The following is a 24,218-nucleotide window of genomic DNA, read 5'->3' as shown; positions in this document are numbered from 1 at the left end:
GTTCATGCCATGATTTAGATTTTTCTTAATAAATTTATCTATTTAATGTGATAAAGCACAGGTAGAAAACCTTTTATTTTGTTTTTAGTAATGCCAAAATAATAATTAATATTATTATTTATTAGTGCCAAAAATCTTCACAGGATTTATCCAAGTTTGTTGTGGTTCTGATGATTTGAAGCTTCAGAGGCAGTATAGATAGCCTTCATTTTTAAGCCTCTACCTAGAAACGTAATGAGATTTTTAGCTCCCTGCCGACAAATCCTCTAAAGAAAGGCCATCAGATGTGTTTGCACCTCTTTTTTGTAGTAAGCAGTGAAAAGAGAAAGGCGGAGATCCTGGTTATGCTGGGCATCTCTCCTGGACACATGACTATCCTGGTCCAAACTGGATGCGTTTTTCCTCCCTGCCCATTCTCGTTCCTCAGGTTTCTGGTCTATGAAGGTTAGAGTGCTTCATGTTAGTTTGCTTAGAATTGCTTAAGATTATACTTAACTTCTCTAGTAGATTTTCTATTCACTCCCAAACCTACTTCTTAAAGAGTTTATGCCTTCCCCCACCTCAGAAACAAATTTAAAAATTCCCCCAAATGGCGTTTAAAAATGTCTATTGTATAAAATTTTTTAAATATAGAAAAATCCAATAAAGAAAAAATATGATCTGTAATTCCATCACCCTGAGTTACCTATTTGTCACTCTTCACATTTGGTGTATATTCTACTTATAGTGGATATGTATGTGTGTGTCTATTTAATTTGGACCAACCTATAATATGATTTTTGTTGTCTACCTTTCTCACTTAACAATATATTGTGAACATTTTCTTATGTCGATATGTGTTCCAAAATGTGATTTTTAAATGACTGTATGGTATTCCGTCAGAAAGATATAACATAATTTATCCAGCTCTTTCTGATTTGACGTTTTTATTGTTTATATTTTTTCTGTTACTGATAATGCCTTCATGACTATCCTTGTAGGTAATCTTTGAGTATATCCATGATTATCCCCCTTAATATAAATTCCCATCTGGGGAATTGCTGAATTAGAAGTTATGAACTTTTTTTTAAGGCTTTTGATGCATACTGCCAGTTTACTTTTAAGAAATGTATGAATTTTCACTTTCATTGCTTGAAAACTAAAGATTCTACATTATCTTTCATTTTTACATAGTTAGGCAAAGGTTTTAAAAATATTTGAACAAGTATTAAGAAGTAACAAAAATTGAATTTAGTTAGCAATTGGTCCATGTGATTCTATGAATAGGCAAGAATATTTAATAATAGATGCATGAACCTGGATAAAACATTCTTCCTAAATTTAGCAAGGACATCTATAAGTAGAAGAAAAATATTTGAAGATATCTGAGGAGACTGAATTAACAAGAAAATTATCAGACAAAATACTGAAGTGCAGTAAGAGACTATTGAATGTCAAGATAAGAAACAGCAGAATATTTATATGTATAATTATTCATTAAAATTTTAAATGTACTTTGATTAAAATGCAATGTAAAGGCTATGCTTCTGTTCCAGATCTACATTTCTATTTCCTCTACAAAATCATCTTGAGCTTGTAATTTTTTCCAATTCTTGACTTTATTGTTACAGATAAATAAATGCCTTTAAGTTTTTTCATCCACACCATTAAATCTATAGTGAAATAAACATATCTAGCTTAAGTTGATCTACCCTCAAAATCGCACTACACTTAAACAGGCACTAGGGAGTCATAGAGGGGAAAGACCTTTGAGTTCCACTTTGTTCTAAACTATTCAAGCAAATGCAGTGGAAGATGGTACCATTAGAATGATTATGCAAACTCTCTATAGGTCCCATCAGAGGTTTTCACTCTGGACTTATGAGATACATCTCTGCTCTTCTTCCCAAACTTCCATCGAAATTCTATTTTGAAATACATTTATCTTGCATTATTTTTATTTCTCAGATAATTAAAATATCTTTATTTCTTTCACTACTTCATTTGTAACATTTTAAAGTCCTACCAGCTGTTTTCCAAATATTTTATCATTATATATCATCTATTCTCTGCACTTTCTTTTTCCTTCCCTGCCAAGGACTTCAGAGCACACTAAACTGGATACCATCGGTCTTTTCCAAGGACTAAGTTATTTTTCATGTTTTTAAAAATGGATATACTTAGGAATGAACTCACGAAGAAGAAGAGAAAGAGGATGGGGAAGACAGAGAGGAAGAAGAAAAAAGTAAGCAAAGATAAGTAATATTAATATAAACTTTGCTCTTTACTCTATATACCCTAGTGTTATAAATGCTTTGCATTTGTCATTTAAAAAGAGGCTGAAATACCAATTTGAAAATATTGACTATGTTCCGATTTATCTATTACATGTCTAACTTATCAGGAGTTTAGCAGAAGGAAAAGAAAATATTTATAATAATTATGGGACCAACAGCCAAATTTATCCTATTGTTGATATGTTTATTAACTAATGCCCTTTCAGAAGAGAACCATAGTATAGTATATCCATTTATACATTCATTAAAATTTCAGATGTACTTTGATTAAATTGCTATGTAAATGTTCATAACTTATCTCTCACTCTTCATTCATTCATTTATTCATACACATATCCACTCACTCAATAAATATTTATTAAATACTTATGTGCCAGGCACATTCAAGTGAATAGGGATGGAAAGATGAGTTCTTGCTCTCAAGTGTTTTAATCTAGTAGGACAGCCAGAAACTCAGTTAAAAAATGTAATTACAATCCAGTGTGGTAAGAGTTAGAGATATGTCATGGTATTTTGAGACTACGAAGAGAACCTCTTAGTTGGCAAGGAATTGGATGAGAACATCACAGACTTTGAGGAGATGACCAACTAGAGAAGTGTGAAATAGAACTAATTTGCCAAGTCAAGAATAGGACACGGGGAGAGGACTAGGAAGTGAACACTAGGGAAAAGCAACAGTGTGAGAAATAACATGGTGGCAAGAAGCAGCAGATTGTATGGGAGGAAGTATAATCAGTTTGGTTTTGCTATATCTTGAGATTTGAGGTAGAATGTGTCTGAGATGAGACTGAAGAGTTAGACAGGATTCCGATCATGGAGAGATTTGTCTGTCCAATGAAGGAGGCCGAACTTTATCTTAAAGGACTTATAATAAGTGACATGTAGTGTTAATGATGGGAACTACGGCGGGTCTTAAGCAGGGAATTTGTTGGTCAGATTTGAATTTTGAAAAGAGTGTTTTGGAAAGAGTATATAAGATAGATTAAAGAGGTTCAGACTGAAGAGACCGAGGACAAGTAGAAAAAGTAGAAGAATAGTAGAAGTACGTGCCACAACTAGAAGGACACGCAACTAAAATATACAACTATGTACTGGGGGGATTTGGGGAGAAAAAAGCAGGAAAAAAAAAAGATTGGCAACAGTTGTTAGCTCAGGTGCCAATCTTTAAAAAAAAAAAAAGTAGAAGAAGCTAACAATAGGTGATCAAGAGTTGAATCAGGACAGTGTATTCCCAGAGGTGGAAATTAGGGGACAGATAGAAGATATTTATCAAGGAGGTAAAAATCCTCAGAACTTGTGTATTAATTCACTTAATGGGGTGAATCAACTCTCCAAAAATGGTGATAAATCCACTGGACACCAAGCAGAGGTAAGTGAGTAGAATCCACTTTGGGTGGGCATATAGTTAGCACACAGGGACAATTATAAGGAGCCAACAAGAACTTTGAAATAAGAATATAGTATTGAACTATCAAGTCAACTGATACTAGATCTGAGTCGAGATAAAACAAAGTCACTTTGAAAGGATAGGACAGCTCCCAGGTGAAAGTGAGTCGTTATTGACAGTATCAACACTTAAGAGACTCTAGCCACATGGTTTATATCAGGCTGATATATTACATTGGCTTTCTTTACTCTGATAGCACTCCTGCTTACTGATGAGAATTCCTTATGGATTTCTTGCTTGAAGCCCAGGGAACGATTATTCTTTTAAAGAGTTAGGGGGAGGAAGAGACTAGAGAGTGTGTCAGGAAGAGAGAGAATGGGCTCAATTTTGCCCATGTTAAATTTGAATCACCTGTTACATATCCAGATGTGAAGTAAACAATTGGAAAAAGAGTTCTGGAGCTTGGAAAGAAATTAGGGACAGAGATGAATATTTGGAAGCTGAAGTCATATGAATGGATAAAATTTCCTAAGAAAGGACATAGGTTGCAAACAGAAGTGGGACAATAGAATCTTGGGGAATTCCAACGATAGAGGAGGACCCAGCAGAAGATACTGAGAAAGAGTGGTCAGAGAAATAGAAATAGGATTATAATTTTTTATGCTTTCATTTTCCCATATTTCCTCACCTTAACTTCATACATGAAACTGTCTCTTGGTCAGAATCAATTTTATCCTTCTTTATAATATTTTGGGTAACTATTACCACAATTATAACATGTTATCATTATCAGTGTACTTTTCTTAAACTCCTTATCAGATAGTAAATTTCTTGATGGCACTGTCAAGAACTGTGAAGGTCTAAGATTTTACCTACTTGCAAGCTTACAAGTTAGCCTGCCACAGTTTCATGGACGCTGGCAGAAGCCTGGAGACTTCTGGATCAGAGATGAAGGATTTATTACTCTTAGCACATCAGGTAGCATAAACTTCGTGTTCACATCAGTTCTCTTTGTCCCCCAAGTCTCATGGGGGTGACTCAGAGTGGCCCAGGTGGATGCTGCACACACGGTATGTTTGTGTTATAGCTAAGAAACCCTGAGATCAGGGAACTAAATCTTTAACAAGCAAACTTGACCCAACTTTTCCCCAGAGGGAGACATTTTTATTATACTGGACCTTACTGAAACTGCCCTCTTATCCAAAGGGAGACGTTATCGCTACTTGTTAAGGTTCACTGTATAAACATCCTTGAAAAGATGATCCAGAACAAAAGCTACAAAGCTATCAATCCTCTGCTCACAAGATGTGCAGAAACACTAGGGACCCCTGGAGATTTGTCTCTCTATAGGCACATTTAATGTCTTATATACTTTTATGAACCCCTTGCATCTCCCAGGTTAGTGCCTTGCATATGACAGGTACTAATAAATGTTTGTTGAAATAATGATTTAAAAATAACATCAACAAGAAAGAGAGTTTAGAAGACTTTTCCCCAGATTTATAATAGGCTAGTATATAGATTGCTTTTAACCTCTGCTATATGCAGTTTAGATAAATAGTTCAGTTATAACTATAACCTCCTTGAGAACAGCAATGTGTATTAATCAATTTTTGCTTCCTAGAGTCTAAAACAGAGCCAAGAACATAATAATAGATAAACAAAGATTTGTTAAATAAAGTGAAACATGTGGAGGATCACACAGATCCAAATGATGCAGAATTATGAAGTAGGATTTTTGCCCTTCTCCCGCTCTTCTGCTACTCCTTGGTAACAACACTAACGGTTTTATACTCTCCAAACCATCTGAAGAAAGGAAGATGAAAACACCAATTCCTGCTAAATGCTAATGACTTGGTAGATTATTCCTATACAAAGCGTTTTTCACAAAAGTAGTCTCGATGTCAAGGATATGATGAAATAGGATTTCTCATATCTTGGTGGAAATGTAAATTGGTATGATCTTTATTTATGCATTTGACCTTTTTTTTTTTTTTTTTTTTGCTGAGGAAGATTCACCCAGAGCTAACATCTGTTATCAGTCTTCCTCTTTTCACTTGAGGAAGATTCGCCCTGAGCTAACATCTATGCCAGTCTTCCTCTATTTTGTATATGGATCACTGCCACAGCATGGCCATCGATGACTGGTGTAGGTCCATGCCCAGGAACGAAACCTGTGCCACTGAAGCAGAGCACATATGCATTTGGCTATTTTTCGTGAGGCTTTAAATACCTACCCAGCAATTCAATTTGGAGAAACTGCCCTAAATAAATTAAATTAACTCAGAAAAGAAGTTTTATGCACAAATATATTAAACTCAGAAATGTATTTGTAATAGTATAAAATTTGAAGATTCCTATTGAGTTTAAGAAGAAATTTTACCATGAAGTGGTGAATCTCTGTATAGACCACGGAAAGACATTGCCAAGTTTTCCTTTTTGGAGATCTTTAAGAACAAATTATCACCATCCCTAGACAATTTAAATATTAGTGTCCTGTGTCTTTCTCAACGTCTTTTCTATTTCACTTAGTCTAGGTTATATGACTCTCTTTAAGGAAACATAATAATGCTTTCAATTGCTTCTCATATTTATTTGGGGGATGATATTTTCGTACAATGATACTCCGGAAGGAAGGAATCAAACTTTCAATATTAAAATATTTTACATTTCTAATAGTGAGGCCAAGGTATTGACTTCAAAATTGTTTCAGAGTCTAGAAAGTGCTTTTAAATTTTTTTTTAATATACATTCATCCAATATTATTTGTATTTACTCAAAGACATCGAGGACAAATGGGATCTTATCAATTTATCTCCCATTATGCTTTCAAAAAAAGTATCACCAAGTCAGATAAAATCAGGAAGTGGGAGGCAGAGGACAGGAACACTTACTTAAGGCTTATTTCATGTCACAATATAAAATCCTGATGGAATCTTCTTCGCGCTTTCAGGATTTTGTGAAACTAAGTGTTGCCACTGGGCTTGCGTAATGTCTGAAAGCAAATCTCACATCTGGAATGAAGATGGCCGTAACTTGATAAAGCATTTGACCTTTATGTATTAGTCCTAATTCCATCCAGAAAAAGAGTTAATAGAGTTTTTTGTTAGTAAATCTCATTGATGCCGAGATAGACATTGTCCTGTTTAATTTGCTTTTATTTGAAGTATGCATTCTTGGGTCTCATTGATACACATGTGGGATTTGTTTCCCTTGATTTTCAGGGAAACTTCTTAGTGAGCAGTTTACACCGTCTTTCTCAGGATTAAAGAAACAGAAAAGTGCAGTTGGCCAATGTGGATTTTTCTGCTTTCTTTACATTTATATGGTCAACATATAAAATGAAAACTGACAAAGGAAATAGGATTACTATCTTCTGGGGTGCATCCATCTCAAGCTCCCCAGGAAGTAAAGGTGAGAATATCCTCTCTATTACCTTTCTGACTAGAGTGAGAGAGAAGGTAAAAGATGGGGTAAGAGAGAAAACCTGAAAATGGGAAAGTGGAAAGAGAAGTTAGAGGTAGAACAAATGAGACAGAGCTGTGGTTGCCTGAGGAAGAAGCCTACTGGAAATGACTGAGCTGTGGAAGTGGGAAAGAACTGTGTTACGGGGGTGGTGGGGATAGTAAAGGATAAGCAGAAAACCTCAAGGGAAAACAATGAGGGAGTGGGGTTATGAGGGAATGGGGAGAAAAGGAAGAGAGAAAGGAAAATCGTAAGATAAAGTCAAATTTGTGCTAATAAGTTTTATTTTTTCCTGGCATGGAAGTGGATACAGGAATGCAAAATTTCCCTTACTCCTGAGAAATGCATTATTGGTTTGAGAACCCCCATCAAATTTACTTCAATCATCTGTAATAAACGCCAGTGGGGATATTGCTTCAAACATATGTAGAAGCTAATTTAAGCCAACAAATACTGCATTTTAATTACTCAAGTACAAGCATTTCACATTTTTCCTTTGGTATCAAATGGAAACGTTTACTGGTCCAACAACATGGGCTACATTATGCACCACCAGACAATACTGAGAAAGATTGGGTTAGCATTTCACTGTAAAACAATGTTAAGAGTTTCCTAGATTGCTGTAAAAGTCATCTTAAAAACAGTCATTCTTCTAGCCTTTTTTTTTTTAACATGGTAAAATTCCAGAAATACAATTTATTTAGGGTTTGATAAAGTAGCATGTCAAACAGACACCATTTCAATAATATTTAGCTTAAGTAATCCTTTTGTATCCAGGTAATATTCTTACTCATCAATTTACATGTGCCTTTGTCTATCCATTGGTGCCCTAAAGAGATGCCACTCTACTGCCTTAAAATAGTTATTAAAAGCAAGCTTTTTCTAGTAGCTTAAGGATAGTGGCCTCACTCTTGTTTTTTTGCTTTGTTTTATGTTTTACCGTAGATTCAAGAAAGGAATGAAAAGTAGCCTGCAATGGATATGCTGAAGTTATTGTCATTAACTGTATTATTATAGCTAAGTACCTTACTCTATAAAGGCAGTGTAAAGTAACTTTAATTCTCAACACAAACAATTGATGACCATTTAAAGAAGTATGAGAGTTTGATTTGAACTACTTGCAAAGAATTGTTTGGTAGTAGATTTTGTTATATTTTAGATGACCCACATCCAGTGGTATTGAAATTCCACATTCGTCTCAGAAGAAAAACCTGTTTTACATGGGCTATGGGGAGAGAGCATCCTCTACCTTTCTCACTCATCTCCAAGTCTGAGTTGGATGCAGATTGGACTGGGGACTTGTAGGCTGTGGGTCAGAGAGCAGATTGGGTGGAAGCACAATCAATGGCAATGATCTCAAGGGAACTTGCCTGTGTTATGCCTTGAGTAGCGTGGGGTAAGATTAAAAGCAGGAGTTTAACCATTAGACGATGTGTCGGTAGTTGAAGTAGAAGATACCCACAATTGTCATTTACTCATCACAATCTGAAATCTCTTCCCTCCTAAGGTGACTTTTGGGCCTTCTTCTCTACCTCTTGGTTACCTATAGAGCTGCGTGTTCTGGCTAAGCCTCTCTCAAAAGGCTGGTGGCAGTGACTGGAAGAAGGAGGCAAAATATCCATGGAAGCTCCTGAGAAACCGGAAGAAGATTTGAGTTTTTTCAGATATATGGGTAGGAGTGAAATATATTAATATTTGTGTAAAACATAACATTAATATTTACATATTAATATTTGTGAAATATGTTAATATTTGTGTATATTAATAACTTCAAGGGTACCTTCACTGGTAAACCTGGGACCTTTGTGTTATTACGTGCGGTAGGGAGGAGAAAGATAGGAGAGGGGATTTGAAAGGAACAAAATATTAAATAATTGAACCAATGTTTTACTTAAAAAAATGTATTATGAAATGTTTCAAATACATAGAAAAGTGTGGAGAATAATATAATGACTACTTGTGTACCCACATCCCAGTTTAAACAAATATTAGTTTTTTGCTTTATTTGCTTAAGACGTATTTAAAGAAAAGAATATTAAAGATACAGACAAAGCCTCCCTCCCAGTCATGATTCCCAATCCTGTTTCTCTTATTCCCTCTTTCTCTTGTGCTAATTTACCCTGATTTTGGTTTTTGTTACCCCATGAATGTTCCCGTATTTTTATTACCTGTGTGTGTGCCCATAAGTAATATATGGTCCTTCTTTGCTTGTTTTTACCATTTATATAAACGAGACATTTATAAATATTCTGCAACTGACTTTTTTGGCCAAACATATATTTAAGATTTACCCATGCTGATCATTAATCTCTAATTTTCTTTCTAACGATTATATATTTCATTGCATGAACAGCCCAAAATTCTCCATTGATAGACCTTTCAGCTTGCTTCCAATTCTGTGGTGACCAATATTATTTCTGTCTCCTTAAGTTAAATGTATATTCTATCTAGAGTTTTGTCCTCATTTTAATTGCTAACATAGGTCAGTTGTCTTTTTCTCTTTAGTTCTTTATCTCTTTAGTTCTTAATAAATCTTGCTGGAGAGTTATGAATTCGCTAGCTGCAGTTGTTTTGAGAGAACCAGCCTTTTGTTTTGGCTCATCTACTTATTTTCTATTTTACTAATTTCTGATGTTTGCTTTATGTTTCACTCTCTTCAGGTTTACTCTGTTCTTTTTCTAATCTCTTAAGTTGATTTCTTGACTCATTTATCTTAAATCCTTTTTTTTTTATTGACTATATCTATAGGCTCTAAATTCCCCTCGAAGATGCACTTTGGCTCTACTTGGTTCTAAATATTTTGTAAATTCTATTGTGAATCTCTCTTTAACCGATGACTTATTAGGAATGTATTTAAAACTTTCTAGGGCTGGCCCTGTGGCGCAGCAGTTAACTGCACAAGTTTTGCTTCAGCGGCCCAGGGTTCACCGGTTCGGATCCCGGGTGCAGACATGGCACTGCTTGGTACGCCATGCTGTGGCAGGCGTCCCACATATAAAGTAGAGGAAGATGGGCATGGATGTTAGCTCAGGGCCAGTCTTCCTCAGCGAAAAGAGGAGGATTGGTGGCAGATGTTAGCTCAGGGCTAATCTTCCTCAAGAAAAAAAAAAGAAAGAAACAAAACAAACAAAGAAAAAAACCTTTCTAAACATCTGGAGTTTTTTTCAATTATTGATTTGTTACTTTGTTGCTTTGTAGTGAGAAAATGTGTTCAGTAGATAGTTCTTTAAAATTTATTGGACTCTGACTTATTTGTAATCAATTTATGTAAATGTTTCATGTATACTTGAAAATGTATATTTTCTATTTGTGCAATGCAGGGTGTCATATTCATTCATTTGTGCAAGCTTATTGATTTTATTGTGGAAATATTTTCTATCCTACTCTCTTTTGTTTGGTATGTCTTTCTGATAGATTTGTTAAAATTGCCTACTATGATCGTGGATCTGTCAATTTCTACCTGCAACTGCATTGGTTTTTTTGTTTTATCTTGTTAGCCTCATAAAAGTTTACGGTTGTCGTATCTTTTTGGTGGTTTGTTCCTTTTACTGTTATGTTGCCTATCTTTATCTCTATATGTCTTTCTCTCTATTTTCCCTGATATTTATATCCTACACGAGCTTTCTTTTGGGTAATATTTGGCTAATATATAATTTTCCATTATTTTTGTTCATATATTTCTTTGCTGTTATGTTTTAGGGCTGTCTCTTAAAAACAATGGATAGCTGGATTTTCAAAAAATACAATCTGGTCTGAGAAACAGGAGAGCTGTCTTATTGTGGAAGAGTGCCAGGTTTACTTAAGCCATTCCAATTTGTTTATTGCCTAAATCTCCTTTGTCTCTTTGGTATAAAATTTCTTAGTAAGAAATACAAGATGCCTGTGTCCAACAGTTCCAAGGAAACAGTGACTTAAGTTTACAGAGTAACATGTCAAGATGCACAAAGCAGGCAATAAATCCACCACTTAATTTGATTTTCTTGTGTGCCTGCGGAAATTAGGATAGAAATGATTCTTCAGGCTTGCTAAAAGAACAATTTAGTAAATTTTTCTTTTCTTTCTATTATTTTCCCCTTAACTTTTCGTAGAAAATAAATCTTGGGAAGAAATTTTACCCTAATCTGTGCAGATAGATGATTTCATACTCTTACTAAATTGTGAACTCTTCAAAGGCAGACAGCTTGTGCATGTTTGTATATCTAGAACATACAGTTGAAGCTCAAATGTTGACCTAGGGGGCCCGGCCCTGTGGCCAGTCATTAAGTTCACGCACTCTGCTTCGGCAGCCCAGGGTTTCGCTGGTTTGGATCCTGGGCACGGACATGGCACCACTCGTCAAGCCATGCTGAGGCGGCGTCCCACATGCTACAACTAGAAGGACCCGCAACTAAAACTACACAACCATGTACCAGGGGCCTTTGGGAGAAAAAGGAAAAATAAAATCTTTAAAAATAAAAAAAGAAGGGGCTGGCCCCATGCCTGAGTGGTTAAGTCTGTGTGCTCCGCTGCAGGCAGCCCAGTGTTTCATCTGTTCGAATCCTGGGCGTGGACATGGCACTGCTGTTGGAGCCACACTGAGGCGGCATCCCACATGCCACAACTAGAAGCACCCACAACTAAGAATATACAACTATGTACCGGGGGGCTTTGGGGAGAAAAAGGAAAAAAATAAAATCTTAAAAAAAAGTTGACCTGGACTGAAATCTTAATTTTGTGGAAGGAGGAAGGGGAAAAAACCCCCCCCAACAATAGAAATTTACAAGGTATATTTTTTCTTTCTGATGTAAATTATTGTGAAAAAATGGCAACAGTTCTAGAATTTCTATTGTACTTTATTACTGATCTGAGTTATGGCCTCAATGACCAATTTTACAAATATGCCCAAGTACTATAAAGTATTACTAATACTTTTCAAAACAGTAAGTGATAGATAATTTCAGAATAAAAGTACAAAGTATCCCCTCTATCAATCACTAAACTGTAAGCTCCTTGAAGGAAACACCATGTCTTCTCATTTTTGTGGCCTCTGGATGTTGTAACATTGCCTGACACATAGTAGCCTTTCAATGAATGTTGAATGAATAGATGGATGGATGTCATACAGACCAATCTTACATAACCTTACCTGAACTGAAAACTTTGCGAATTCGTATCATTTCTTTCCTTACCTTCAAATAGAGGTTGATATTCTACCGTTTCTGCAAAAGATTTCTGACATCCCAAAGAAAGAATTAGCCGTTCCTTTCTTTGTGTTGCCACTTTGTCCATTCTGCTAAGACAGCACTTCTTAAATCACATTGCAGGTGGCTGTTTACACATCTGTCCCTGATCCAGCTTATAGAGGATTGTTTCTTAATCACTTTTAAAATCTGTTCTGCAGTTGCTGCATGATATATAATAGAAGGCTCAGCAAATTTTTCTTGAGTTGGATTTTAAAAGAGTAAAAATGGAGTGCCAAGACTTGTTGAACATCTAGTATGTTTTAGGCTATGTGTAAGGAAACTTAAAGAAGTTTTCCCTTTGTTTCTCATAATAATCCTATTAAATGTATATTATTAATCCCTTTTAACGTATGAGAAGACTAAGGGCAGAGAGGTTAAGCCAGTTGTCCGAGGCCAAGCATTTGGGAAATGAAGAAGGTGGGACTAACCCACGTGCTACTTTCACCTAACCACTCTACCTAAGTTTACTCCCAGAACCAAACTGAACTCATAGTGAAATCCCTGCATGTTTCACTTCATCCCCAACAGCCTCTGAAAGCACATCATATTGAAAATAGGATATTACTTCTTTGTTACTGGAGTCTTTTTAGAATCCTGCTGTTTACCTCAGAATGTACCCCACTGTTTTAACTTGAGACATGTTCACCTCCAGGAATGAGTATTCCTCCTAGGATCCAAACACCTAGAAAGCAGGGATTATGCCTCATTAGAGTAAATGACCCCTCCATCAGTGTCCAGAGCATTCCTTGATGTGATCCTTGGGCTACAAATCTGCCCTCTAGATGCTTATAATCTGTGAGAGAATTGAAGGCACATTCAAGGCTGATAGTGAACATTGATGTACATGATGATGATAAAAAATATTCTTCACATATTTTGGCTTTGTAGCCAGACATACCTGCACTTCAATCTTTGTTCTAATTCTTTACTAGCTGAGTGAGCTGGGGCAGTTTACTTAATCTCCCCAGGCCACAGTTTCCTCAACTGTAAAACAAGGATAAAGATACTTGCCTTGGCGGTTAAATAAGATAATGCCCTCATAAATGAGCATTTTATAAATTGTAGCCACTGTTGTTATTATTACCCCCAGAAAAGCATGTTATCCAAAAACAATGAGTAAGTTAGATTTGTCTATATGGGTTAAATGTCTCTAGCTAATACCTATTTATTTAATACCACGTATTGGTCTCGGGACTACTCCCAAACCAATACAGAGACAAATGGATAGAAGAGTTCTCCAGGCAGAGGTTAATGCCCCAGACAGAGATTAAAGAGAACACAAATGTCATTTCCTTCTGTTCCTGTGCAGCAGTTTATAGGAGCATTAGAGTTGGATGTGACATAAATTTTATACAGATATTGTACATTAAATATACATACTATTACACCCCATCTAGAATTATAGCAACATCAATTATGAGCTTTACCTGTCAGTCACTATTACTGATGTTCTCTCTATAAACTAGCTCAAAAGTCCTGTGGTGATCTATTAGAGGTTTTCTGTATCCTTCCTCTGCCTCCTTCTGATCCTTTTAGGCTCTTATGAGCAAACTGTTGATCATGACTAAAAGCAGCTAAGTGCTTTCTTTCTTGGTTCTTAGCAGTTTCTCTGGAAGTCAGCAGACAATAATGCAGCCCTTAATACAGACTTAGACCAAATTTAGTGAGTGGGAGAAAGAGCATGATATAAAGTTAAGTAAACATGGCCTTTCAAGAAGACAAATGAAGACAAATATTTTCAAGGTAACCTTTAAGTCACGTGGCTGGGAATGTTTTCCTGTACAAATTTCCTTTATAAATTACTTCTGAACCTTTAGTCCTGTAGGAAAAAAGTACTGAAAGAAATGGAATGAGCTAGTTGATTAAATGACAGAAATAGAAATTTGTAAGTTACACATACCAGATATCAGCTTGTAAGGTGATAGGAAAATTCCCTAAATTCTAGGATAAAAATAAGAGTAAATTCTGAATTAGCCCCCTCACTGTTCATTGTAGAAGAAAGATCCCTTCAGTAGAGAAGAACCCTGTCTTTTGGGGGTTTCTTGTCAAATGGACTGCTTGGGCTGTGTTCTTGCCTTTTCTCCTGATGCTTATCCACTGTGACATCACAGTAACCATTGTAGTTTGGGTAAGTGCTAAAGAGACACATTAGTTCTCTCCCTGGATCAGAATGAACTGTTTTTCCCCCTGCCACCTAGTAAAATGTTATTGCTCAGTCTACCAATAATTTAACTTTGAGTGTAGAATTACACACTTAGGAACACAAAGGATATATCATAGCAGTGTTAATATTTTTGAAGTAAACATTAAATGGCTGATTTGTTTTATCAATAATATATATTAGGAAAAGAAAAATTACACTAAGTGCTCAATTGATAAATTTGTTTTACTGTTAAAAAAATATTTTAAATTTGCTTATTTAGCACTTGCATTTTCCCATAGAAACAAGATGCGGTTAAGGCGCTTGGCCCATAATATGTCTAATGGTCTAATGGATATATAACTTGCCCATCCTGGGGCTCACCACATTTGGATACAAATTACGGCAACTCCTATACCATGTTCTTGTCTTCAATTGCTCAGACAGGATATCACCTCCCTGAAGACACTTCCCCCAAAATTATTTCTGAAAGTCCTCAAGGTATCTTTTAAATGTGCCCACAAGATGTTGATATTGCTATTCTTATTATGTTCATGCATTTTAAGAGAAAAATCAAATAAGTATGCCAGCTTATTTTAATTACTTATGTTTTTGGCACGGGAGAAAGGAAATTCAGAAGTAAGATCAAAGAGGTTAAATAAAACTCTGTAGTCCTGATTTTGATAGGAAGTATCCATATGAACTTAAAAAATACATATTTTCTAACTCTGTCCTCTAGAAAGGCTGAGAAACAATGACAGTCACAGTAGCAGTCAACCTCCTTAGCACTCAGACTGTGGTCTCAAAACACCATTTCCCACAAGAAGGAACCATATCTCCTTGAAGAAATGAGTGATTACAGGTCTAGGACAGGAATTTTACAATATGAGCCTGGAACATCTTACCACGTCAGAAAGCAAGGAAGCAATCCAAGACTAATAGGGATGTGTCAGAAGGACTCAGGAGCCAACCTTGTAGGCTCTTACTGGCCAGTTCGAGCATCGGTATGTGAATTGGATCGAAATACATCAAATATATTCATGAACAAACTCATTGGTCAGCGTTAGAAGATGCCAGAGGGCTTATTTAATATTTTTTAAATTGGTAAATAAAGAGAAAAAAATCAAACATTATGCTGCCTATTTTTTAATATAAACTGTATCTTAGAGTAACCAAATAGTTGATGAAGTACAGTATCCCTTAATAGAAATATTCCAATTAGCCAATGAAGCCAATGAACAAGGACTTAAAATTTACTGCTCCTCTTCAGGCAGCTCTCTGACTCATTCTGGGCCCCGGGAACAACTCCTCCCTCTCTTCTTTTGGGTCAGAGTTTGTATTAGTTTTGCGGCATAGTTCTAGTATCCTTTGTAGTTTTCCTCCAACTTACCCACACCTTTGTGAATATTTCCTTATTAAACTCTCCTAGAATTATCCTAATTTGTGTGTGCCATCTGTTTCCTGCTTGGACTTTGACTGACACTGTAATTCATTTCATAATTGACCCAAGAAATCAGACCCTCAAAATATGATTCTGAGATTGGTTTCTCATATTGTTAAGGAATGCAGGAATAGACACTTTTCTGGGGGAGAAATAGGGTATAGGTAATCAATAGCATGTGATGCTTTGATGATTGTCAAATTATTACAGGTGGTAGCAGTGGATGGGGAGTAGTGGAAGACGGGAGTTGTAGGAGAGCAAATGGCTGTGGCGTGTTGTTACTATAGCAACAATAGTGATTATAAAGACTGTGGAGTCACTTGACTTTTTCCAGCTCGAGAGAGCACACAAGTAGGGAAAAAGAGAAGTTAGAAGCTTTTAAAATTCAGTGAAGCATATATATGGAGAATCAGAAACTTGTATGGCATCTTTAGAGCAGTCTCTTTCTTATTGTTGTATGGCAGATATTGCTAAGGACCAAGCCTAGGGTAAAGTTGTAATAAAGGCGCTGTTGGGTAAGAAACGAGACTTTGAAACAAAGAATATGGACATTTTAGCATCTTGGCTAGGTCTGAGAATTTGATCCTCAAAATTTTCCTGAAACTCCCAAATTGATGACAGTTCTTCTCAGCATTCTTTCATTGCTTCTAAGCCCATGATGAGAGTTCGATTCCAACACAACATGGAGGGAGAGGTAGAATGCTTGTTCAGAGAGGATACACTGAGAGAGTCACAAGAATTTTCTAATCAACAGAAGCTTGGGGAACATATACAGAAATGCTAGACCAGAGAGATGGATTCATTTTCCCAGGATTTGGGACTTAATATGTTTTGAGCATCTGGAAGTGGTATAATCATTGTCTAGGGTAGTTAATTAAAGTCTGGATTTAACCATACCCTATAGATAATGAGGGCAAAATGTCAGAACTTCCCTGGCATACTTTTGAGGAATGAGTAGTCCAAAGGCTCATGGAACTGGGAATGTTGGCATAGAGCTCATGAACCACTCCCTAACCATATCCCTTAGGTGAACCCAGAAAACATTGCCTTCATCACGGCATTATGAAATGTATTGTTCAGGAGAGTCATCATCTTTGAAGAGCTCTGTGGAGGCGGTTCTTAGTCCAGAAAAGATAGTGGGGGGTTACACAAATTTTCTGATATCACTGGGAATAATGGGATTCTGGGTTAGTAGAGGCCAGATGGTCAGGCTGAACTGTCAGAGGTGAGGTAGGCACAATTATCACCATACAATAAAGGGACAGAATAATATTTAGACTGTTTTGAACTTCAGGAATTTGTTACAATGGCTAATTGATCAGGGAGTGTCCTTAGAAATGAAATGAATAGGCAGACGCTGCTTGACAGATTTAGGCAGAAAATTCTAAGACCACTAGTCAGAGATCCACCTTGAGTCATTGTTGTAGGTCATTACAGACACCTACCAATTTCCTATACTTAAGATAGTTCATACACCCAGAACTAAGGTCTGAGAGGAGCTCAATTTCTTTTAAGAGAAGAACCCTGCTATGTGGCCACAGGTATATATCATGAATCTTCTCCCAATACTTACCCAGAGGGACTTGTTGCCGTGATGATAGAATTTGCACTCAAATTTTGTGGTAGGGAAGAAATTAAACCTTCAGACAAGAAATGGGAATATTTGGGCAGACATAGATGAACCTGAGAAATTTGAACTTGATCACTAGTCCCTGGAGACCCAAAATGCAAACATGATCCACCGATGAGATGGAAACTAATGAAATTTAAATGATAGATGGAGTTTTGGCTCAAATTTGTTTAATAAAGTGTCCAGTGGGACTGCAGACCCATCCTGTGGTTTCCCCCCACAATCTTAGAATATATAGCAGCAACAGATATACTAAATAAGTGACAGAAGCCCCACATTGATTCCCTGACCCGTGAAATGAGGGCTTTTATGTTAGCAATAGAGGAAGCCCCTGGAACAGACCTCTCAAGTTAGAAAACCCAAAGCAATATTATATCCTGAGAAAATTCCAGATATTCATGCCATCATAAAACACAAAAGATGCAGAGGCTGTGATTTTTACTGTATATCATATATGTCACTTGTTACCTGGGGCAAAAGCATGGTAGGCCAGGGAGAATGGCAGCAAATTATTATAAATTCAGTCACATAGTGGTACCTAGCATGGCCGTGGTCCCAGGTATGGTGTCTTTTTTTTTTTTTAAAGATTTTATTTTTTTCTTTTTCTCCCCAAAGACCCCCGATGCATAGTTGTATATTCTTCGTTGTGAGTCCCTTTAGGTGTGGCATGTGGGATGCTGCCTCAGCGTGGTTTGATGAGCAGTGCCATGTCTGCGCCCAGGATTCGAAGCAACGAAACACTGGGCTGCCTGCAGCGGAGCGCGCTAACCTAATCAATCGGCCATGAGGCCAGCCCCCCAGGTATGGTGTCTTTACTGAAGCAAATCAACAGATCCTCTGGCACCTCGCATGAAAATACCTTCCTTTCCATTTTCTTCAGTAGGTAAAATCAGAAACAGCTTTCATTTACAAAGTGGGGACAACAGTATGCCAGTACAATCTTGCTCCAGGAGGGTCACAAGTTGAGTGACACTGAGAGGTTGTTTGGTGTTCAGAATGTTTATTTGGGATCAACATCTATGGATGGGATAAGACATATGCTTGCCAAAGGGTGAGAGGGAAGCTCTGTGAAAGTTCAAAGGCCTATAATATCAGTGAAGTTGATAGCGAATCAGTGGTCTGAAGCATATTGAGATGTTCCTTCCGAAGTGAGAGAGAACTTGTTGTACCTTTTATCACTCAAGCTTTGCGGTCCTCTTTGGGTTTTTTAGGCAACATATACTACAATTAGGCATGCTGTACCAACCCATTTACTGAGTAACTCTTTTAGCTGATAGTTTTTAGTGGGACCTGAAATAGGAAAGAGCTTTGAAACAGTTCAGGCAGACTTGCCATGTGGACCCTGTGACCAGCAAAACCAATGGTCTGCTCTATCTGTCGGCGACAGATAGAGATGCTATATAGCATCTGGCAAGCCCCAATAGGAGAATCACAACAGATACCCTAGAGTTTTGGAATAAAGCTATGTCCTATTCTGCCAACTATTCATTAGAAAAGAAGGTTCTGACTGGCTGCTGGTCTTGGAACAGATTGAATTCTTGACCATAGGATATCCAAATTGCCAAACTTGTGCTTTCTGATTCACTGAACCATAAAATTGAATGTGCACAGTGCATCCCCTTATAAAATGGAAGTGGTATAGATCAGGGGTCAGCAAATTTTATCTATAAAGGGCCAGATAGTAAATACTTTAGGCTTTGCAGGCCATATTGTTTCTGTTGCAACTTTTGAACTTTGCTACTTTGGCTCAAAAGTGGCCATAAATGATATGTAAATGCATAGCTGTGGCTGCATTCCATTAAAACTTTATTTATTGACACTGAAATTTGAATTTTGTATCATTTTATGTGTCATGATATATTGTTCTTATTTTGACCTTTCCCAACCATTTAAAATGTAAAAACCATTCTTAGCTTGCAAAGCATGCAAGCTACGACACAGATGGCAGGCTGGATTGGCCCATGGGCTGTGGTTTGCCGACCCCTGGTATGTGTGAAATCAGACCCAAGGAGGTCCAGAAAGCACAACAAACTGCCCGAGCAGAGCCAGTGGGTCAGGCTCCCATGGTGCACATTCCTCCTGCTTTTCTTTCTCTCTTTCAGTCCTTTCTGTGATGCATTAACAAAAGAGAAAAAGATGTGGGCTTGGTTTGTGGATGGGTCTGCATGGTATGCTGACAACAGAAAGACGTGAAGGCTGCTGCATCACAATCCCACTGCCAGTGAGCTCAACTTTGAGCAGTACGTACGGTTGCCCACTCTGTGTGGGTAGAGAAATGGCCTGAGAAGTAGTTCTACATTCACTCAAGAGTAGCTGATAGTAGATTTTTACACTTGGGAACTTGGAAATAACCCTGTTGGAATATTGACTACCATGTGAAAGTGGGGAGAGGTATGTGATGGACTTCTTGGAATAGACAGAGTATGAAGATATTTGTGTCTCATGTAAATGTCCATCAGCGGCCATTCATAGTGAAAGAGGCTGTCAATAATCAGGTGGAAAAAATGGCTCATTCTGTCAATGTCAGTTAGTCTTTCTCCAGACACCCCAGTGCATGCTTACTAGGCTGTATTGGCAGGGATAGTGGCTGTGCATAGGCTTATCAACTTTGTCTAACGCTTGCCAGAGTTGATCTAGTACCATTTGCACAGTGGTGCAGTTTATCAGATTGTGGTTACTATACTTGTCCATTAATAGTTAAAAATAGACAAGGGGATAGCAAGGGATGCCAGAGTGGATCACTTGAGTGACAAACATATTTTTCTATGCCAAAATTATGTAGTAGCAACCCTATATCCTTATAATCATTATAGTCAATTATCTCTCCTAGTATGTTAACTCTTTTTGTGCCTACTGACCTACTGGCACAAAGATCCCAAAGTGACCAGGTGCGAGTGGTAGCTTTAAAGTTAATGGGACTCTTGACATGTACCCTATTGAAAGCACACCCCCTTTGAGAACGGGAACCTTGACACACAGAGCCTGTCTTAGTCTGATCATGCTGCTATAACAAAATGCCACAGACTGAGTGGCTTGTAAACAACAGAAATTTGTCCTATAGTTCTGGAGACTGGAAGTCCAAGATCACAGTGCCAGCATGCTTGAGTGAGGGATCTCTTCCAGATTGCAGACTTCTTGTTCTATCCTCACATGGCAGAAAATAGGCAAGGGACGTCTCTGGAGTCTCTTTTATAAGGGCATTTTTCTCATTCATGAGGCTTCTTCATGACCTCATCACCTCCCAAAGCCCCCACCCTCACATTCAGCATTAGGATGTGAACATCTGAATTTGGGGCGGGGGACACAAACATTCAGACCATAGCAGAGCCTAACGTTGCAGAGATGAGAAGCACAATTCTTCAAGTGAGTCATTAGGAGTAATGGTGGACAGGGCCACTCTTGTTTTTACTCCCTGGTTCTCTGACCCGTATATCCTATTGGGGAGATAGCATAATATAATGACATTGGTTTAAGGTACATAGTACGAACTGAAGAACGTCACATCCTCCTGAAAAAATGTTGTCTCTAAGCTGATGCCTTAGCCTCACCTTTAAGAGGCCACACTCATGTTTTATCAGGCTGGCAGGCTTTGGATAATGAGGTTATGTGCTAAGAGCAATGGAATCCATGGTCATGTGTTCACTGACCTACATCCTTTGCCGAAAAGTATCCCTTGATACGAAGTGATGTAAAACAGGACAGGACTGGAGAAATGGACATCTCAGCTCAGGCAAAGAGAGCAAATCTGCCCTTCCTCTGCTTTTTTGTTGTTTTTGCCCTCAATAGATTGTATGATGCCAAATCAACACTGGGGAGAGTCATCTGCTTTACTTAGTTCAGCAGTTTAGGTGCTAATCGCTTATGGAAACAAACTCACAGACACACCCAGAAATACTGTTTTACCAACTACCTGGGCATCCTTTAGTGTAGTCAAGTTGACACGTTAAGTTATCACACCAGGCCATCCAGAGTACTTAGAATTTCTTGCTCATCAGGTCTGGTTAACATGATATCAACAATACAGTGGCCCAATGGGATGTTCTCTGGAATGTTCAGATGATAAAGGGCAGGAGGGCTGTGGGACAAGACCATGAATATAATCTGTTGTTCATCCCAGTTAAATAGGAACCGCTTCTGCTTTCTAATGGATATTGAAAGGAACACACTTACTGATTTTATTCAATAAGAGAATCTGAGACGGAATTCTCCCCTGGGTAAGTGTGTGGTAGGCCACTGTTATCTGTCATGATCTACTGCTTTTCTCCACAGGCCAAACTGGTAAAGTAAATGGGAGTATAACCATTCGACTAATCTCTCCCATTCTCCCGGGGTTGTGTCATGATTTTTAGGTTACTCTCTTGGCAGAGGCTAGAGGATAAGTTGGAAGCAGGGACTGTCCCCTGATCTTTTTAGCCTCCTCATTTCACTGAATTGATAGGGGAGGAGGTTGTTATTGTCAGTGAGAGGAGGCCGCCAGGTGTCAAGTTGTCAATTAAGACAATGAGCCAAACTGAAAGTAACAGTTAAGCCTATATTCACTTACTGTGATACTATTAGCAAGAGGCTCAACAGGAAAGGATGACAGCTCCCCAGTGTTCCATGTTTTCCATGGAATGGCACAGGGCAAGGGTCAGAAGTATCAGTGCAGACAGGGGGCTGTGTCATTGCTGAGGGAGCTGGAACAAAAGGCTCCTGTAACAAAAGTCTCCTAGGGCCCTGGTGAAAAAGGGGACGGGGCTGAGAGTGGAAAAGTACTGCATACCAGGTCAGACTGGAGAAAGGTGTTCAGTGCCCCCTAATAAGGAGGTCTCGGAAGAGGCACCTGAACAGTGTCTTAGCCAAGACCTGTCCCAATAAAGAGGCTTCGGAATGGAGGCTCCTAGGCTAAGAGTACAGATATGCCTAAGAGCATGGCCAGCCCACGGGGGCGAGTCCTTGACTGTGACTTCCTCCAGAGACTGTAACACCCTGCTGTGCACCACGTCCTGTGTGGGGAGAGTAGTTATTCCACCCAGAGGCCTGCTACATAAAGTCTTTGCAGTTGCCTATAGTTGGCCTGAAAGATCAATATAGGATTTTGATCTGGAGCCAGACTCCTCTGTGATTGTACTGCCTGGATAATTGATTGCCAGGGAAAATTGGGTTGCTACTATTCCATGCCTCAGGAGGACTATGTCTGGAACCCAGAGGATTTACTTTTGGGTGGCGGGCATTCCTTTTTGCTTCATATTCTTTTCTCCAATAGTCTTCTCAATAGAAAAGTGACACAGCTTAATAAAGACAAGACCACTGAAAGCTTATGTCCTACAGAAAAGAAGGTTTGGGTCACCCTACCAGGTTAAGAAGCCCATCTGACTGAGGTGCTGGCAGAGAGTAGGGGGAACGTGAAATGGCTAGTAGAAGAAGACAGTTGCTATTACCAGCTTAGACCATCTAAACACTCACACACACACGCAAAGACACACACACACACACACACACACACACACAAAATAGCTGCAGTTACACTTATGCTATGTAACTGTTTTTCTCCCATTTCTCCCTGAAAAACACTGGTAGAGGCTAACATTTTAAGTTCAGATGGCAGTATGAAAGAATGGACTGCATCCCACTATAATTTAGTAGCTGATGAAACTCCATGTGTACTGTGGCTTGAGGACATAAATTTTTCGAAAGGATGAAGAAGAGACGCTGAGTGGCAAAAAAGGTATATTTTCTGAATATCTTCTATTTGTTCCTCTCCAGATCCACTTTCCATGCCTTTCCGCTCTAATCTTTGCTCCTGGAGGCAGTTCTGTATGGACTACATCAAAACCCTCCTGCCTTCTGGTTTCAGCTAATGAGACCAGGCAGGAGGCTGAGGGTGGGGGAGGGAGGAGAATGTGTTTTTCCAGCTTTTTTCCTGCAGATTTGCCTTAGGTTGGCTGTGACCCTTGACCCAAAGTCACTGCCCCTCTCAAGGTCACAGCTCCTCTCTTTTCCACAATACTCCCCTTTGGGTTTCCAGGAACTGCTCTCTCCTCTCATTCAGGCCCACGGATGGTAACAGCGACACTGTTACCAGTCTCTGGGGACTTGCTACCAGTTATATTTTCCTATATCCTGCCCTAGCTTTGTAAATAGTTCTTTTGCTAAACCTGCTTTGAATTATCCTAATTAGTGTGTGCCTTCTGTTTCATGTCGCAACTCTAATTTATAAAGCCCCTCCTTTTTAAAAATTATTCTGGGCCTGGTGTTCTCAAGTCTACAAACTTTGGAGTTATTCCCGAATAGTGACAAGTTCATAGTGAATATTCCAAGTTGATATCATTTATGACTATCGTGTTTCCTTTACTGAAATGCTTCCTGGCTCACTCCCTTTATTCAAGCTGTCATGTTACTCCAGGGGATGTTTCTGAGGGGCAAATTGTAGCAAGTCCCTTCTTCCCCTAAAATCTCTAATGACGCACTGTCACTTACAGAATGACATTTACATGTCTTGCCATGCTCTGTAAGGACAACTCTCCAGCCTATGCTGACGCTGCTTTCCCCTACCTGATCTGCCTTGCAGCCACCCTGAACTTAGAGCTCCCCCATCTGAGATTCTCGGCACAAAGAGCTGACTCTTCTCTCTTCTTTGCAAACTCTTTCTCCTCTTTCAAGACTCAGCTCCAGTGT

At 38.3% G+C, this 24,218-nt stretch overlaps 1 long non-coding RNA gene across 1 annotated transcript; it reads left to right on the top strand.

Annotated features, from left to right (window-relative positions):
- Positions 1-2,077: 2,077 nt before the first annotated feature.
- On the top strand, positions 2,078-10,650 carry LOC139045658 (uncharacterized). Its single transcript, XR_011504473.1, has 3 exons — positions 2,078-2,224; positions 6,888-7,077; positions 8,636-10,650. It is a non-coding gene; the product is annotated as an uncharacterized lncRNA (long non-coding RNA).
- The last annotated feature ends 13,568 nt before the right edge of the window (positions 10,651-24,218 follow it).

The sequence above is a fragment of the Equus asinus genome, chromosome 7 (genome assembly GCF_041296235.1).
Source record: "Equus asinus isolate D_3611 breed Donkey chromosome 7, EquAss-T2T_v2, whole genome shotgun sequence".
Classification (NCBI taxonomy): domain Eukaryota; kingdom Metazoa; phylum Chordata; class Mammalia; order Perissodactyla; family Equidae; genus Equus; species Equus asinus.
The sequence above is the reverse complement of the archived record's forward strand: the minus strand, read 5'-3'. Positions and strand labels throughout refer to the sequence as shown.